Source organism: Fringilla coelebs, assembly GCF_963513975.1.
Source record: "Fringilla coelebs genome assembly, chromosome: 5".
NCBI lineage: Eukaryota > Metazoa > Chordata > Aves > Passeriformes > Fringillidae > Fringilla > Fringilla coelebs.
Window position 1 is genome coordinate 15892849 of NC_140033.1, and position 17379 is coordinate 15910227.

The following is a 17379-nucleotide window of genomic DNA, read 5'->3' on the forward strand; positions in this document are numbered from 1 at the left end:
CAAATTCTATGTACACTTTAAAAGTATAGTTGCATCTTCATGAGAAAACATACAACTGGTAGTTGTGCTTCATTTCTTTTTAACTTATTCTTTTGTGAGAAGACTGTGTTTATAAATACCATTATCAGATGCCATTCAGTGTATTTCAATTTATTTTCCATGGAAATTTGCATTGGAAAGATGTGATACCGGTGCTTTTCAATTGAAGTGCTTTAGCATCTACTGAGGAAGTTGCAATACCTGCATTTTGAAGAGCAACGTATGTTATGCAAACTGATGGATTGTGTTAATCTAATCAAACTGTCAAAGCAATCCTTCTTACAATATTCTTCTTCATAAACCCCGTAAGCATCTGAACTTGTGTTTTATGCCTTTTTCCTAGCAGAAAGTAAGCACTGATCACACTCAAAGCATTTAGAAATGAGAATATTAACAAAGATTTAACTGGCAAGCTGGTATGCAACTGTGAGTAATGAGCAGGAAAACCTAAATCATGCTCATCAACAGTAATTAAAATATAGTTTGTAAACTTACAGCTGATACTTTAAAAAGAACTAAGGTACATATTTTCTATACTTTTTAATATAGCATTTTAGTCAAAGATATTTTCCTTTTTGAGGATAGCTGATTAGTAGTGATTCATACAAAGCTCACATTATCTTCGTGTGTCATAATCTTTCAACCTGCAGTTTAAGTCATATTTTAAAACAGAGATTCATTATAAGAGGTTTATTTCTAAATTTGATGTGATGTTTTTTTCCTAATGACTAAAAAGATGTGTCTACATGTCATTTTATTCTAGTATAATTTAGATATACTTAGTTATTTTAACTCTGTTATTTCTTTCTGTTGTATCACATTATTTCAGAGACTGAACACAGAGGGAATGTTAATAGCTGTGTTGATTTATTATTAAAATGTCAAATTGAAGAAAAGGTACACAGAAATACTGCTTTTGGGGAGCAGATTAAAAAACCCCCACTAAACACATTTCAGGATAGTTTGCAATTAAAGCATCTTTGGTGAAGTTTTTCTTGTTACCAGTTTTGACATAATAAAGTTGTTGAGTAGTTGTCAATCCAGAGAAGACAGTGTGAGCCTCTGGGAAGTACTAAGGGAAAGGTATTTTGATATATCACTATTTCTCCTTTATTCACTGTGAAGGAACTTACTTTGTTGATTTAGAAATTTTAAAAAGTTCAATTTCAATTACTTTGAAATGCACAGTAGGTGAAGTTGAAACAAAACAGATATTCCTTTATTTCATATCTGAACAAATGAATAGTATCTGGTAGTATAACAAGATGAAAGTTTTCAGATGAAAATACATTTTTAAATTGATGAACAGTAAGTACTGCAGATGTCTGTACTTTTCCTGTGCGTGCTAGGTGTACATGTGTTATGCAGTATCATCACAAGTGATCAGGAAAGATATGTGAGTAACAGAATAGGAAAGCCCTCAGCTGGTAAAAACTCATTCAGAATAAGCATAGAACTGAACTTACAAACCAAGAAAAGCAGAAAGACTGTCTGAGACAGAGTGGCAAAAATATAATGGCACTTAAAATTCCCATTCATGTAAATGTAAAGTGACATGGAAAGATTTGGGTTGAAAAAGGAAATTATATTCTGGTACGTAGTCTTTGACCATGATCTGTGTGTTGCCAATTAGGAACAAGAACTGGAGGTCAGAATATTTTTAAGAAAATGATAGAACTCAGAAGGAAAGAGACCCTACTTTTGCCATTATATAAATCTACAGTGTTCCTATGGAACAGGCTGGGGAAAGTCAAGAATAAGTCAAGGTGAAGAATTCCATCTTCAAGATTCTTGAGCCTGGGGGGGGCGGGAAATGATTGAGAGGAGAATGTAGTATAGGTGTACAAAGTACGTGTGACATAGAGGAAAGTTTAGTTACATTTAAAAACTGGTGTCAGGTCCAAGCCTAAGATGGTTCTTTACACAGCAGTTCAATTGTTGAACTCTTTCCAATACGCTCTGTGGGTCGTGAATTTTATGTGGATTCAAAAAGGGACTGAGCAACCTTGTGAGAGAAAAATCTATCATTAGGAATTGAAGCAGATTCCAGTATCTGGATCAAGATACCTCTGTGCCATGATGCTGGTGGATGGGAAGAAGTTACCTAAAACTTGCACTTATGTGTATTTTCCCTGACTCAAAGACAAGATATTCAACCTAAATTCTTTTAGAGTAGACATACTGGACTCTGAAACTGTTGATATATTCTGAAACTCTGTTGATATATGAAACTCTGTGCATATATTCCACATAGAAATAGATCTTCAGGTTAGAAAGGTTGAGGAAGATGTTATTTTTTTACAAACACCATGTGATTCAAGACTCTTTCTTCTTCCACAAGGCACTCTGTTTTTTCATAACCACATCATGCTTGGAATGTTTTATGTTATCTTAGGGTCTAAGGAGTGCAAAGTTGAGATGCAAAATTAGGCGGTATTTCTTTATCCACGGTATTTTTTAGCTTGCAATATTGAAATTGAATTTTTCTACTAATTTAAATATTTAAATAGAAAAGTGCAACATTTTGTTTTGAGAAATATTGAAATCTATGTTTTCTATGTAAATTTGTTTTGTTTAAAATCAATGTTCTTAAATGTGTCCTCTTTTACTTTTCAAATATATTTTCTGCTCTTCTTTCCACATACATTTTATTTGAGCACTTGGCAATATAACACAGTAGGAAAATTTAACTTCCTTGTTTGGTCTTCAAATATATGAAGAGAGCTGTGAGGAGAGCTGGCTTCTTCACTCAGTCCAGGTCAGCAGGTTGCTTGATTTGCTGGCAAATAAATAAGAAGGGAAAAGTGTCAAGAAAATCATGGATACAAATATTTTACATAAAATATTATTTGTATTATAGGAAAATGGTATCTTTGTTTCTAATTAAGAAAGCCTTTGAGTAATTATTCATCAAAGTTCTTACTTTTAATGGGATTATAATAGTAGACCTTTTTGTGTTGATGAACTTACTCCAACTGCAAAGTGGTTTCCTTTAGGTGTTAATATTGCTCATAGAGTTAAGACTTGCTTTTTGTTTGTGTCCTCTCTTTACTGCTTCCTTGTCCTGGTCTCAAGCAAGCATCCATTTTGACTTCCAGTGTTTCCAGTAATCCCCTTTTTAATAATTTATATCTTATTTAGTTCTACATTATTCATATCAGAAGCATTTTTCTCTTATATGTGTTTAAATGCCAGAAGCAAATATATTTGGAAATAATATTTCTTTCATTTTAATCATGATAGTGTTCCACTACAGATAAGACATTGATATTGTTCAACAGCATTAACAAAACCTATTGTTACACTTTCAGCAGGGGAGCAGGGATGAAGTGGGGAGAACAAAGTGTAGGAGAGATGAGTCATCTTGTTTTTAATATTTCTAAATAAAGCAGTTGTGTTAACTTGCTTTGATCCCTCGAATAAGTCCTTGAAAAATGAAGGGGAAGATAAAAATTTCTTTCATCTTTAGGGTAATTTAAACCATTTGGAATTTGGTTCTCTTCCAGGTTGTCCCTTTATATAAGTACTAAACATTATTAGGTTTTCCATCATATTGCTAAGTCTAAGTAATTAACAGAAAATTATGCAAAGTCAGAGTAATGGTGCAGGTACTTTTATTGTAGTAAATAAGTCTTGCAAAGTACTTTTTAATGAGGAATTTAATAATTATTCATTTTGGTATTAAAATGTAATGACTATCTGTTTTCTTTTAGGTGCATTTGAATTTATGATTTAAGTTACTCTGTGCATTTTATCCCCTTAGCTTTTATTCAGATTAATCAGCTTGTTGCTATAAATATTTTTCCCTAGTGTCATTTCCAAAAATTCTGCTAGTATCAGTGGAAAAGTAGACTTTGTAGAGTTAAATCTTCATTAAATGTTTTAACTCACCAAGACAGTTTGTTTCGTTTTCTTCTTGCCCTTATGCTGCTTCATTGCTTTTAGAAGTGCAAATAAATCCTGAATCAGAAAACTCTTCATATTTAAAAGGAGTTCTTGGAAGTGTGAAGATGAGCACATGTGGAATCAAGCATACTTGTGCTATAACAAGCTTAATCTCACACATAATCCTGAAACTAATGCCCATGAGTTCATTAATGTTGTGTAAAAACAGTGTGTTAACCACCTTGAGAATCATCTTTATCTCATCAAGCTTGTGTCTTCTTGCAATCTACCTTTGGCGCAGCCTGGTTCTTTAGAATAATGCTATTTTCTGAAACCCAGTGTGAGTTGTGAGTGCTCTCCTGTTCTCCTGTCAGACAGGGGCTTGAACTTGGGCTGTCTCAGCTGCCATCAAGTTCTTTCTTTCTACCCATAGCTATGAGGAGGATCCTCTTCTAATTTAACTTTATTGATTATTAGACATGATTAAGTTTAGGGCAAGGCAGATCTGGGCGGTTCTGTATCACACTTTTGTGAGAGGAGGCAGGGAATGGCTGGCTGATCATGTTAGAAGCACTCATTTCTGGCCCATTTCTACATGAGATGTGAGTCAGTTTTACTGACTGCATGTGCTAATAACTGTATTTTATGATGAAATTACTAGAACTGAATAGAATAGTTCATTTGAAAGGCACCTACAGTGATCATGTAGTCCAACTGCCTAACCATGTTACGATAAATTTTTATTACTCACCTACACTAAAAAAAAAGAAAAATATCAATAGTTTACTGACTCTGTTGATGTCTTCTCTTCCTTACATTGCTAGGAAAGGGTTGTCACCAAAGTACTATATACTAAAGTCTAGCACCATTGCAGATACAATTTTAGCTATATACTTTCACTGGGGAAGGTGTTTTGTAGAGCTTCATCCTGAGTTTTGATCTTTTTACAAGCATGATTGATAGGTGCAGGAAACTATTTAACACATTCCTACTGGAAAAGTTGCTGTTTATGTCACTGGAGCAGTGTAGTTTCTCAAGAAAATGTGATCAGTTGAGTCACTCATTAAGTTTTATTGCATCTCTGGTGGCTGTCAGTTTGTGTTCTGAAAACAGTGTTCAGAAGCCTCATTCACTTGCCACATCAATGCCTTATTCCTGAGAAGAGGCACAAAAGTCATTCTCTGTTTCTCCAAGCTGGAGCTGATGCTGGCATACTTCACAGGAGAGAGATTTCACTGTGTTCCTGCTCACTCTAAAATAGACTGTAGAGCGTGGTGCTCTATTGAAATAATCTGCTTCTGGTCAAACACAAAGGCATTTCACAGTCTACAGCACCATCCTTCATCCTTTATGGAGCAGCACAGGAATTTAAATAAGCTCTCATGCAAGGAAGATTATTTCTTTTTGGTATAAACATTTTAAATGAAGGGAGAAAGTCAGAATATCCTAATGAGTGTCAGGAAGTAGGAGCATAAACCCACTGGGTTTGTGATTATGAAGTGTAAGTTTTAGAGAATTAATGGACTTGCAACTTAGTGTTGATTTAAAAGAGAATGTCCTACAAAAAGAATTGTTTTCTTAGCTTAGTTATTCATTTTCTATGCCAGCTTTCTGATGTCTTTCCTCCTTTCAGCCATTCCATCTTACAGACTGCGTAGATTTTTCCCTATCATTGTGAAAATAAGTTTCGATTTCCATATTTAAAAAATATTTAGTAGAAATAAGCTTTCTTGAGGAAAGACACTGCTTTATAGCTGGTCAGAAAGTAGAATTTATCATAATTAACTATTGAGATATAAATTTTTGAAAAGCACTTTATAATGTATTTATTACTGAATGTCACTAATGTACGTGATCTAGAAAAATGCACTTTTTATTTTTACTGCACTTTTTATTTTTCCTGAGAAAAAAGCTTAGCTTACTTTTATGGTGGAGTTTTGATGATGGATTTCAAATTACAAAAAATAAACCCCTCTGATTTTGTCCAAAAAGCAATATTAAGTTATAAATGGCAATTCAGGTGCTTTCCTGAGTTGTCTGATAGCTTTGTCAATATGGCAGTCTAGATTCTGGGGGCATATTTGCAGAGATTTCATATCAGGCTTATCTGCTTCTTTTGGCTAAAGTCATGTACACAACACCAAACAGTGCAGGGAGGAGACAGGCTGACCTACAGAAAGATTCTACTTAGAATATCAACAATCATACATTTTTTTGATCTGACCTCTAGTTTTCGTCACTTTATTAAAATGATTAAGAACAAGTTTGTGCTTAGGTCCTTACTTCAGCAAAAATAAAATGTGCTTAAGAAGAACTGAATATTAATAGATAAGACATTCTGTGTAGAAAATTCTGAGTTTTTCTTACTACTAGCATAATTATTCCACTCATCCTTCTTGTCTGACAAATGGAACACAACTGCTGCCAGTTGTCTATTAATTGCATCCTTTTTATCAACTTCCAACTCTTTCTATTAAACTATGATATGCTCTATTTCGTATATTATTCTGTAGATTTGTTTCTTAGCATTCCCACTCAGCAGACATTTATTTTTGTCATGCCTGTGTTTCTCTGTGAGAGTGAGGGAGTGTGAAAGAAGGTGTTGAGCAGTGTCAGATGAAGCTCATTGCTATTCTAACAGCATGACTGCGCTCCTTTAGGAGGGCATTCAATCCTTGGCATTCATTCCCTCACACTGATGTGATAACAGAATAAAAGAGCTTTACAGCTGATTGAAGTCAAGTAGTAGAGCCATTGTAAAGGCTCACAAGAAGATTACTGATGAATACCATTACTGCTGGAGGTTGGACTAGCAATTGTGCATGTCCGTGCTTTCATAAAGAGATTGAATAATGAAAGAGAGCATGTGGTAATAATTCTGAATTAGCTATGCTTTCCTAGAGGGAATATAGGGGTGTCCATTTGACTTAAGAGTACTAAGAATTATGTCATAAATGCTTACCAACTTCTGAGAAATCTTCATTTTTAAGTGGTAATTGGAGTTGTGGCTGTATTAGTTCTCTATTTTTGAATACCAGAATAAAGGAAATTGGGCATGATATTCTGCTTTAGTCTGGAGTCAGAAGGTGTTTGACCACTTCAGGTATTAATGGAAATGCATGGTTTTTCCCATCTTTCACACAGCAACATTCTCGTTTTTCTTATGACAGGAGACGGATTGAAGGCTTTGAATTTATTGCAGTACATGGAACAGTCTTTGCTTATAAATGAAATAGATGACTGAGATAAAATCAAAGGCTCTTCTGTGGTTTAGTTTGGCTGAATGTTTTTGAAACTAATATAGTTTGTGTCTGATTGTTTCTTCCTGCAGAGAGGGAGTGTATTGGAAAACATTACATGAAATTCCCAGTCTGACTTATTTTTTCTGTTATGCTTTTATAAGTAATGAAGGAATAGGAGATAAATAAAACTTTGCAAGAAGACTTTCATGTACAAGAGAATAGTTCATAACTACATGCACTAGCTCTCACAAGACCCTGGGTGCTCCATGAAACCTCAGGTTGGCCTTGGCTGTGGTTGAGTACATTACTCTATGTGAGAATGTGTTTCAAAAGGATGTCTGCAATCCAAATCAAACCACAGTAGCTGTGCCATTCAGAAATTATTTTCTGAATCCTAGAAAACTCCTCAGAGCCCTTGCTGGCCTCTACAAGATTCTTTTCATCAAACTCTGTTTGCCTTCTGATCCTCCCTTCAGTCTTTCTAGCTCTGGTTGGTGTTCTTTGCTGTAATTTTTTTCCTGGTATTCACTGGAATTTTCAATTTGTCTGAAGGGAAGCTCCTAAGGGATCTCAGTTTCCCTCTGGAGACATCATCCTGACCTCCTATGTCTGTTTTTGAAAATGAATACAATCCCCACAAACTGAAAGCAAATAATAATCTTTCACAATACTCTTCAATTGGATCATGGTAAATATCCATAGGATTGCTTTACTTTGGATCACATAACCTTTAATACATTTTCCATTGGTTTTGGTAGATTAGAACAATTGCATGCTGTGATTTTTTTTGTCCTTTATCTGTCTTTGAGAACAATAGCAGAAATTCATTAGATTGTGTTGATATGTCTGAATGGAAAAGATATTATGAAAAGTAATAAATGGAAATTATGCCTCCAACTTCTATTTGCTCTGAATTTGTTTCTAATGGAACTTTTATGAAACATAATAAATAGTATTGAAAATGCAAGTTTTATGTAGTGACTTAGGAAAGGTATAGTAATAATACCTTGAATAAGCTAAATAGATACAAATAGCTATGCAGCAGGATTTTTGCATTCTAGGCAGAAATTAATATTTTGGAGAAGAAACATGGTCTAGTAGATAGGACAATAGAGATAACAGTTGAAATACCTATGTTTTCTTGCTTTTTCATTTCAATACAGTCAATTTTTCCTTTTTGCAAAAAGTTATGGATGAAAATTTCCAGATAACATCACCTACTGTTTCCTTTCTGTAAAAGAACAGACTTTGTGAAAGTTTTATATAAATTATTAAATACAAATCAGTTCAACAAAGGCTGTATCTTCTGATTATCCTTTAATAGATTCTCTTATTGCTGAAAAAGTCTTACACATTATGCTCAAAAAGGTCCACAAAACTAATAGTTGCATTTTAATGATTGAGCCTTTAAATTCTAATAATCTTTCTGTTTGTTAATAAACAGGTTTTCTTTTTTCTAATGGGACTCTTTCCTTGTTAACAGTAATTTATCAAGACTGTGGAAAATCAGTGGCTTAATGGAAGAGCAAATAAATCTGTCCTTTCTGAGAAGTATAAACAACTTTCATTGGTGATACTTTTTTAAAGCTGAGGTTGCAGACAGAGAAAAGTTGTCTCTTAAGTATGTTTTAACTTTATTTTAATATTTCAGAAAAAAATCTTTTTCTGGCAGTTATGTGCTTTGTCTTTGTCTTGAAACAAGGCAACACCTGCTTTTTAGTAAAGCATTTTCACAGTGCAAAATATGAATGTTGTTCAGTTTTCCCTAAGATACAATTTGAAACACTTTGTTTCATGATACTGTATGACTTTTGCAGTTACATATTTAAATCCAGACTAATGTTTGTATGATTGCAGTGTATTTTTTTTCAAGTTTTAAGTGTGATTATTAATATAATCTCTGAATATCTGCTATGTAAATTAGGTGTATGGTAAAGATATTTTTGGTTTTCTGATTTGTAGCTTCTCTTCCTCTTTGGTATTGAGTCCCATTTCAGTACACATGGACTCTTCCTGGCTTTTATTCTGTCTGGGCTACGACTTCTTTTTTTCTTATTTTTCTTTTTGTTTTAAGTTCTGTACCCGTTATGGAAACAGAACTCTGCTGCTTGGTTCCCTGTAGGCTCCCACTGAGCAGTGCTGACAACCTTTGCTTCCCACCTGTTTCCATAGTAGCAGCACCTTGTTGTTTTTGAGAAGTGATTATTAATTTGGTTTATTGTTTAAGTGCCCAGGGATGCAGTGAATTTTCACAGCCTTCAAAGGCTGGCCAAGCTTTAATGGGATAACATGGAAAATAAACAACTCTTGGAATGTTCCTGACACAGTCCTTGCTGTCTGAAAGTCATGTGACAAATGCAGATTCCTGGAAGGTGGCCAGGACCCATCTTCAGTAGCTCATCAGTAGTCCTGAGAATTGTAAAACTTGTGGAATCAGTTAGTAGTTTGCCACCTCTGTTTCTGTCACTGTGCCTGGATGCCTGGCTCTGGGAGTCTCTTCAGTGGATAAATTCTCAGTGTAACTTCGTGTGAGCTGACGCTTTGTTTTGCTGCTCATTTTGCACATTGCTTGTTTCAAACATGTTTCTTCCAGCTATGCACACTGTGCTGCTTTTGTTTTGGCTGGAATGAGCTACAGATGTTGTCAGTGTGTGGTGAGCTTCATCTTTCCATAGAGCCATTCTGTAATGGCAGAGATTTTATACCAGTAAGTTTTTAATGCTACCCTGAAAAATAAGGTGTGCAGAAAACAGTTTTCCAAAATGGTATTGGGTGATTGGTATTGATTAGCATAAAATCTCTGCTTTGTGTTTTTTTTTTTTGTAAAGTATGTAATTGCATTAGGTATAGTTTATTTTTTATTTAATTTTTTATATCCTTTGCTATTTTGATATTGATTTAGGGTGTTTTGGAATCAAGAAATCATTATGTACACAAAGTAACAGAGTAAGGGTGTTAAACATCTTGTAGCTGTGTACCAAAACAAGTTATATTTGCAGTTTACATTATTTGTGAGATATGAAAACATTGACATTAACTTAAATTTATGCTTGAACATACAGCTTTACATCTTTCTTTCCAGAATTTTGGGATAGGTTGGTCAGATTTTAAAGTCTAAAAGTTCAAAGTCTTCAGCCTTCATTTCTATAAGCAAAATCATGTGAAAAAAAATACTATAAAGATGAAGGACAGATACAGTTAACAATTACATTTTGATACTACATTCTTTAATAAGTAAATATTTTAGTTCACACCTTGGGTAGATAATATTTTGTTTGGTTTCTGTTTTAATTTTCTAGAGGCTGAGTTGTTACTGTGGAGCATATTTGTTTGTTTTTTCACATTCATTTTGTTGATAAAATTCATCTTGAAGCCTGGCAGCATAATTTTTTTTTTATGATTGCTTTGTTGTTGCCTGTTGCAACTTAATAAGAGAGATTTAAAGAAAATTGTAAGCAATTTTTTTCTTGTATAATAGTAAAAAATAAATCCAGAAAGTGCCATTTATAACCTCATTATGTACTCTTTTAAAGTCTTAAATAAAATAAATAAATAAAATGCTTCTGAAAATTTGGAGAGATGCTTGGGAATCTAATGCAGTGTCCAGGCTGTTTCAGTGGGACTAGTATTGTCCTTTCAATGTGTTAGGTCCATATTTTTTGCTAAAGGAATTCACAGAAGCACTATACTAGATGTCATACTGTGAATTTCAGCTGAAGATTTTGCATTCAGTCAAAAAAACAGCCAGAAAGCTTTTCTTTGGATCAAAGCTGTCCTTCTGTTTTGAGCTCCTCTAGGGTAGGGGCAGTGATTAGGGCACTCTTGTTTGCTTTGTCTTTTGTTGGAAGTGTCTCAAGCTCCTGGTACTGAAGACTCAGTCCTTTCAGTGTCTGGATTAGTGGAGTGCTGCTCCCAAAAGCTGATGGAAGGAAAACAGCAAGTCATGTTTATTGACAGCAGTAAGAGATCTGAGGGACTTAAACTTCAGTCTGGTGATGTCATGTCACACAGGAAAAACATGAAGCTGTGCTGGCCACGTCAGGCTTTCGGTATGGGAAAAGCTGTTGAAGAGCAAGAGCTTTTTCAGCCCTTCTGCTATATTTGTGATGGAGTAAGGCTTTCTAGAAAAACCCCCAATGCATTATTGGTAATATTAGAATTAATAAAGTTGCATGTAAGTGGTAATGCTTTAAAATTTGCCTTGCTTTCTGCCACTTTTTTCTTCATTTACACTTCTACTGGCTATTCTTGTAGGAGCTTTTCTAAGGAAGTGGCTGCTAGGAAAGCATTGATGGTGAGTGGCTGATACACCTGAGATGGAGAAAAGTATAAAAGTGTTACTGTTGTAGTAATCTTGTAATTGCTCAGGGCTCTTTAGGGTCAACATAAAAATTTTGTCTTTCAGGGATAAGAATAGTAGCATCAGAGGCAACTTTCAGAGAACCTTGATAAAGCAGACTGCAACAACTCTACAGGTGTTGCCATTCCCAATGAGTCTTTTGCTTTATGCTGCTGTCTTCAGTTAGTGGTCTGGTGTGAAGATTTATTATTAAAGCAGACTTTGTCTTGATCTGCAGTTGATTGTCAGCATCTTAAGAAGAACTTAAATCAAAGATCTTACCTTGATTCTGTGTCCTGAAAGATACTTAAGGTCTGTGAGCAGGCTGTGGCATCTATGGAGTCATTTAGCATCCTCATAACTGTAGTGTTATTCACAGGAAATATTTTTGCTAAATCTAATAAGGGCAGTCTTATTTAGTAGATGTAGTCTCTCATTTTGATCAGAGTTCAACAAAGCTGCATCTGATCATCACTGTTAATTCTTTGTGTGCTAAGCAGTTGGTGGATAGGAATAGAAGTGGTCTGAAGAGTAGTTTTTGGATTAGCTTGGTGAGTCTTTTGTATTAACAAAAGAAGCAGCTAGTCTTATTCATCCCAACAAGATCAAACTCCTGGTGATAGCTATCAAGTATTTAATGAATTTAATTAAAATGCATGCATTGTTAACATTTCCAGCTGTGATATTGAGTGACTAGCAATTTTCAGATACTTGGAATGAGTAATGGTGTTGGCTTTTCAGTTGCTTTTGACATAAGCCCTTTTATAAACCTGCAGTTTAGCACTATCATGACTATAGAGCCTCTGTGCTGGATGTAGCTGAAGAGCTGTTGAGTAATGTTTTCAGATGTTGTGCTTTTCTTTAATCAGACAAGATGTTGCTGCATTCAGCAACTGCCTACTTTAGTTTCGGTGGCATTATTAGTTTGTTTTAATGGAAGTTGAATGAAATGTGAAACATGCAGACCAAGGAATGTTGTAAGCAGTCACATGGTCACAAAAAGCTTGGTATAATTAAGTCATCATCACAAAGCAGGATTGAACATTCAGGCAAATTGCCATCCCTAAGTAGAGACTGATTCAGATGGTGTTGCTGTGCAATGAAAGTATTTTCATGAATAAGATTTTTGCAGGACAGCAAATGAAAGAAAATGACAGTTCCAGCTATTTCTTAGCATCTGATAGGAATAATGGTAATCAGAAATGAAGGATTTTGTTGCTTGTTTCTTGTTTTGTAGAATGTGGTTTAGTGTGGATTACTGATGGGAGAAGGGGAAGCTGCCAGTGATGTGTCTTGAGTATCTTGAAAAAGGTTATGCTACAAAGTTGGATGATGTTCTTGACTCTGTGTTATGACTTAACTCTGTCATGCCTAAACTTGTTAGCTTGGAGAACAGGGAAGGAAGGTAATGTCTCATGCTTATTGCTAAACATACTTTTGATATTTCTACTTATCATCTTAGTCCACAAGACCCCCTGTTAGAAAACACATGACTTTACATGTGACATATTTGTTCATTCTCAGCTCTTATGGTGTGTTCTTTGAGAGAAAGAAAAAGTTTTGGAAATAGTTTGCTTGAAAATTTATTTTTTGTTATTATTAAGAAGAAAATAGGTTCTTTTTAGAACAGACAAGGTTCTGGTATAAATGCCAATCTAATCAGAAATCTTCACAAAACTTTTACAATTCATTGATGTAATCATCCCCCAATTTACAGAAGCAGAAATTTGGGGATTGTAGAAGTTTTTTTTTCTGAACAAGAATTCAGCAATGTCTTTGTTGGATTCTTTATTATGCTTTTCTCAAATGACCTATAATATTTAATGTAAGAGTTCATTGTAATCTGACCCCCAACTTTGTCCAGAAAGGCACATGAGAACCTCTCTGTCTGGAAGTGACATACGTAGCCTAAAACATACTTTATCAGAGGATTTCTTTGAATTATGTGTTGGCAGTGTGTCAGTAAGCACTTTCTTGTTATTTGATGAGAAGTTGGAATAAGCAACCATTATTTTTTAGTACTGTTACTTAGATTTTGCTTTTGTCTTTCAGTATAAATATGTGATATATATGTGTAGAGGTATTCTCATTACTTTTTACAGTTGTGAAATGATAGACTAGAACTTACTACTTTCTGTAGGTCTGCCTTGAAGTATTAATTTGATAACTTTTATGAAAGCTAATAATATGATAAAGCTAAAGCCAATTAATTTAACAATGATACAACTATTATGCAGCTATTTCAGTGTCTTTGAAATCCATGGACTAAAAGCTCTAATGATTGTCTCAAGCATGTATTTCAGTATATTTGATAACCCATGAATATCTGCAGAAAAGGATATCATTGTGCTCTTTTTAATGAACTAACAATTTCATACCAAAAATACAGCAGTACCTCTGTTTAGAATAAAGGGCTACATGTAAATGAGGCTAGTGCAGAAATTATATTTAAACAATGCTGACAGTTCTTCTATTGTGCCCATTAATTAATTTCCCAGTATCGCAGTTCTCTGGGAATGAACTGCAAAAATAATTAAAATGATACATGAGGTAAATAATTCTGAAATTCAAAAGGTGAAATAGGGAATTAGTTTAGTAAATATTAGTCATACTGCTTATTTGTGCTCGTTTGCCTTTTAAAAGCAGGTTGGTGAGGAAGTGTGGTCTGGTTTTGGTTCCTGTGATCTGCTGAAGTTCTCACAGGTGGAAAAGTTGCCATATTTTTTTTTTGATTGTGCTTGTGCAATTGTGCTTGTCCCTGTGTCAAATAGTTTACTTAAATCAGGTTGGCGTTTATGTAAAGATATTTTGCCTTGCATCAAAGCACTTCGGAATTAAATCAGCTGCAGCTGATCATATTTACTAACGATCTGGATTTAGTTTATGCTTTTTAAGTTAAATCATACTTTTAAATGGAATTCTATGACTAAAAGCAGTGTTGATTTTAGTGTGACACAGCTTTGCTTTTTTTTCCACCGCATTTTTGGCCAACTAATTGGTGTCAAGTTTCGACTTGAGACAGAATTTGAATGTTTAAGTACAAATTAAATTAGTGATTTCAGAGAGAACGAATGGGGTTTTAATTAGAAGGAAACTTCAAAACAAATTTCTTTCCAGCCGGACAGTCATGTCTGGGTAAGTGAAGCCCAGCTTCCAGCCTAGCTTAAAATATGAGAAGGTTTTGCAATACATATTCTTTCTCTCATTGAATGGTGAAACAAAGATGAAATCTAAATTTTGGTATCCCAAATGTGTATGCCTTTGAAAATACTTTGTCTGGATATTTTTAGTTAAATCTGCCATGTAATCTATTGAAAAAGAAATAGCCCACAGGTTTTAGCAATTTTTTTCTGTGACTTCACTTATGCTGGGGAGGCAGATAGTTGGTAACTTCTGAGTTTATCCTTATCTTATTGTTCCTCAGACTTTCCATAACAACTCAGTGCTTCCATCACTTCACACTTGCAAGAGGGATTTTAAATTCGGGTGGGGCAATCTCAGCAAATTAAAGATCCAAAGTGATTTTTGTGGGAAATAGCTGGAGAATTAAACTTTTCAAGCAGTGGAAGTTTTTGAAAAGGCTGTTGGTCGTCTTCTCATACGCTCTTACAGCTTCTGTGATCTGTCTGCCTAAGCCTTTTCTGAGGAGAAGAATCAGGACTAAGGTGTGTAGGGAAGTATATGCTGCACCTGTATATACATGAGAAACAAAATTAATTGTATGCTTGCATTTCATGCTGTTAGAGGAAGTAAATGACATAGTGGTGTTCGGTGTTAATGAGACAGAGATTCGCTACTTTGAGTCATTACACTGTGTCATAGTTTGGTAAGATAATTAGGAACCATATTAATGGCTCTAACCTAAATAGTTTGTTTTTTAATACATCAGCTATGTGAACAAAGGAAATCTAGATGTAAGTAATCAACTGCTCTCTAAAACCTAAACAGTGTAAATTATCTATTGTTATTAATTTGGGCTTATAATGCTATGTGGCTCCTACTTATTAATGCACTGAAATCAACCTGGAAGAGTTTCATTAGTTCTTGCTGCTGGTTCTTCTGTTTTCATTGACAAACAAATTACTTGCAGAAAGTAATTTTTTGTTCCTAGTAGAGGAACAAAATGTAAAATATGTATATTAGATTGGGGTTTTATATACAGCCCTCACTATTTTTATCTAGAATCACAGTGATTGATCTATCGCTGGCAGAATTCATGCTCACACTGCCACACCCCTGTTTTGCTAGGTTTTATGTAGTTATAATTGCTAGGTAAAATGGAAGTTGTTTACCTTTTCAAATTGTAGAAATTCGAAGCTGTAGATTAGTAATAGTTTCTCCAGCAAGTACAAAGAACAACTCATGGTCACTCTTCACTACAGATAATAACAGGTCTATTAACATGGGAAATTAGAGGAAAGAAATTATATTTTCGGATAGTCTCACTATCCCTAATGCTTCTGTGTCTATCTAGGTTCTTTTCAAAATAATGTTAGAAATAAGTGTTGCAAAGTGTTCCCCTTGTGTATAGTTCAGCATCTTCTAGCATTTGTATCCAAGGCATTTTTCAAGAAAACTGCTTTCCTTCACTTTCTTCTGTCAATATGCAATTCAGCAAGAAAAGGCTTTAAGGGAGCTGCGTAAGAATCTCCATTCCTTTGCTAAGATCTAACAGCACTCCTGTGTGCAAAGGTAATAAACCACCACACAAGAGGAGGAAAAATAGCTGCAAAAGATGACAGTTCAGTGTTGGATGTGAAAGCATTTGATTGAGTGAGAATCCACTTGACATCCTAGTCATGACTGAACTCTTTAAAAACTTCATGGTGAATTCTTTAAAAGAACCAAATGAGAAACATTGATTTTTGCTTTCCACCACAGTTTATTCTGGAAAAGCTAGGACAAAAAAGTCAAATACACACTTTGTTAACTATTTTTTTAATCTATTTGAATTGAGCGTGCTAGCAAGTGAAGAGGGCAGTAATTTAAACTCCATTCTGAAAATACAAGGTCATGTGGAAATTTATATGAACGATGCTTCATAAAACTAAATTATTAGTTGAAGAGTGCATAAATCGAGTAAATAGTAATTATCACTAGCATGCATTTATATTTGACATTGATACATAGTCTTAACATGAATTTTGCATGCCATATGGAGCTTTCCAACAGGGCAAGGTATTGATCCAAAAAAATTCCAGCAGTGGCCTGTGTTCTTTGTGGCTGGGATTTCACAGCAGCGGTTTATATCAGAAGTCATATTTTAGGAATTGTTGCCATGTTGTTGGTGACTAGATCAGAGAGGCCAATGACTAAATTGTTGTGAAAACTGATCTTCACCTTGTTTTCAGCATAAATTTTCCAAATCTAATGGAAGATTTTATGATAAGTAATTTTTTTAAGCATGCCTAGCAGAAATAGGGAATGTAAACGCAGTTCTTGTAATGTTTTTTAAAAATAGCTCTTGTATAAGGGATTTAGTGATCTCTAAGGGTTGAGATATTTGCATATTTTTTTGGCTGTGACAGATATTTCTAGCTTGATGTTATGACCTGGAAGTGTTACTTTCCATTAAAGATTTTGAAATGCTATGAAATATGTTTGGGTCAGATTTTCTTTTATGCAAAGATCAAACCTACCCATAAATTTTCATGTTAATTGCAATTCGCATTAGAAACAGTTGCTTGTAGGCCTTACCTATAGGTTAGTTTTTTTTTTGTTTCTTTTGTTTTTTTAAAGCATAAAAGATCCAACTTTGTTGCTGCATTTATGGTAAGAATGGATTCAGCTTAGACAAGTGCTCTTGGTCACTTACTGCTTGTAGGATCATCCTCATAGAAATAGACATACTGAAACAAAAACAATGATACAAGA

At 34.5% G+C, this 17379-nt stretch overlaps 1 protein-coding gene across 1 annotated transcript in view; it reads left to right on the plus strand.

Annotated features, from left to right (window-relative positions):
- The window catches only part of TBC1D22A (TBC1 domain family member 22A), a 140738-nt gene that overhangs the window by 87239 nt on the left and 36120 nt on the right, over positions 1–17379 (plus strand). The gene's annotated exons all lie outside the window — the stretch shown is intronic.